The following is a 2,172-nucleotide window of genomic DNA, read 5'->3' on the forward strand; positions in this document are numbered from 1 at the left end:
TTAACCAGCGCAGTTTGAATTTAGGAATTGTCACTGCAGCCAGCAGAGCCTCTTTGCTATCCAGCGTGGATGCAAAACGTGTCTTTATGGCCTGCAAGATATTAAAATGAATTCATTTGAAACCTGTAAATCGATGTTCATTAAAGGTCATCACCATATAATACGCCTTATTGTTTCTGCATCCTGTTGGTTTTAAGCCTTCTTTTTTTCTCTGTATTTCTTGATTTCTACTTATTTATTATGACTTCATTTTTAGTTGTAGCCCAAGTCATCCCTTTCCATTTTTCTCTTGGGCCTACAGTTAGGCTATGTAGCAGGATAGAGGTGCTATCCATGTTAGTCACGGTTAAGTACCACTAGTGGCCGTCATGATGTGGGCGGTATAAAAGCAGCCATCCTCCACCTGCCTCTTTCTTTTTGCGCTCCTGTCACTTGAGCGTCACTTCCGGGCCAAAAGGTAGTCTGGTCCGATAGGGCGACTATTTGTTGCTGCTTCAGGGTTTTCGTGCGAGCTATGGTGTAAGTTCTTGTAAGCAAGTTATTTTAAGTATTCTTTCGTGGCAATGTAGTTGATGCTGTCTGATGGCTAACGCTAGTGTGTTCTCAGGTAAACGCTGATGACGGCCGGAGTCCTCTCTCACTCCCTCCTCCTGTGTGAACGCGAGTGTGTGTGTGTGTGTGTATGCCAGTGTTTGGTCGTAAACAGGTATGTGTTAGCATAGCAAACAACTGTAGCATTTCTGTTTTATGTAGCCACACTAACATCATGTTTGGTCGTAAACAGGACCAACTGCAATCAGCTCATTGGGGTCGCTGCTGCTTTGCCAGGCTGATCTTGCCTTCCCACGCTACTCTGCTTTGCCAGGCTGATCTTGCCTTCCCACGCTACTCTGCTTTGCCAGGCTGATCTTGCCTTCCCACGCTACTCTGCTTTGCCAGGCTGATCTTGCCTTCCCACGCTACTCTGCTTTGCCAGGCTGATCTTGCCTTCCCACGCTACTCTGCTTTGCCAGGCTGATCTTGCCTTCCCACGCTACTCTGCATTGCTGGCTGATATTGCCTTTCCACGCTACTCCGCTTCACTACTGCTTCCGCCGCGTTGTTTACTTCACGTGCTTTGCTCCGGCTGGCACCTCGTGCCTACTGCCGCCTGTCGCTGCGGCGCACCCCCCCCCCCCCCCGAGTAGTTCTACCAAGGGTGCTCATCCAGTGTGCCTTTTAACCGGGGTTTCCCCCCATCCGTGTGTGCATGAGTGTTGATGTGTGTTCTAATTATTTGAATGATTTGTTTTCTTTTGTTTTGATTACTTATCTAGTTCTGCGTTTATCAACTATTTTGTGTGTATTGTTTTTCTTTTGGTTTGATTACTGATTTAGTTCTGCGTTTATCTCAACTATTTTGTGTGTATTGTTTGTTTTCTTTTGATTTGATTACTTATTTAGTTTTGCGTTTATCTCAACTATTTTGTGTGTATTGTTTGTTTTCGTTTGGTTGCATGGTGAAGATTTTGCATTGAAAAGGAAAGAAGTTATTTAATAAATTGTATTTTTCTATAACATTTGAACTACGTCTCATGCCTTCTAAACGAGTGGACTTACCTGTGTGCTTTGCACTTTACATAAATTCCCTGAGGTGAAATTCCCAGGGTGGCGTTGTCGGTTCCTTTTTCTTATTTCTTAGTTAGATCTTTTAGTTTATTTTCCTTTCGCCCACCACCTTGCCACACTTGGCGTTGTCGGCAGGATCACTTTTTTTTCGAACGGCTGAGACGTGTGTTCCTTTGTATACATATTTGTTTGATTTTCTTTTTCTTTTCTTTTTTGTGTTGCTCGCTGTATTTGGTGCGATCTAAATTTTGTTTTTGTGCGTGCAGATTGGGGCGATCAGAGACAAAGCAGCAGTGGCCCCTCGTGGATCTTCGTGAGGGAGTTCTCCCTCACTATAGGTTTGACTTTCGTGGTGCTTTTGCATCATCGTAGCTACTAGTAGTGTAGTGAGTTTGTTGTAATCATGGAGGAGGAAACTCAGGAACTTAGAGAGCTGATTGCACAGTTAAAAGCAGATAATGAGCGGTTGCGACAGGGACAGGCTGGCTCAAGTGCTCTACCGTCTACCTCTTCAGCAGTACCTGCTGCCTCTCCTACTTCTGTTCCCTCTGTAGCAGAGAGACT

The 2,172-nt window shown here is 44.7% G+C and overlaps 1 long non-coding RNA gene across 1 annotated transcript; it reads left to right on the forward strand.

Moving 5' to 3' along the window:
• The first annotated feature begins 437 nt into the window (after positions 1-437).
• On the forward strand, positions 438-872 carry LOC132467097 (uncharacterized). Its single transcript, XR_009527949.1, has 3 exons — positions 438-519; positions 608-706; positions 785-872. It is a non-coding gene; the product is annotated as an uncharacterized LOC132467097 (long non-coding RNA).
• The last annotated feature ends 1,300 nt before the right edge of the window (positions 873-2,172 follow it).

Source organism: Gadus macrocephalus, chromosome 11, assembly GCF_031168955.1.
Source record: "Gadus macrocephalus chromosome 11, ASM3116895v1".
Taxonomy (NCBI): Eukaryota; Metazoa; Chordata; class Actinopteri; order Gadiformes; family Gadidae; genus Gadus; species Gadus macrocephalus.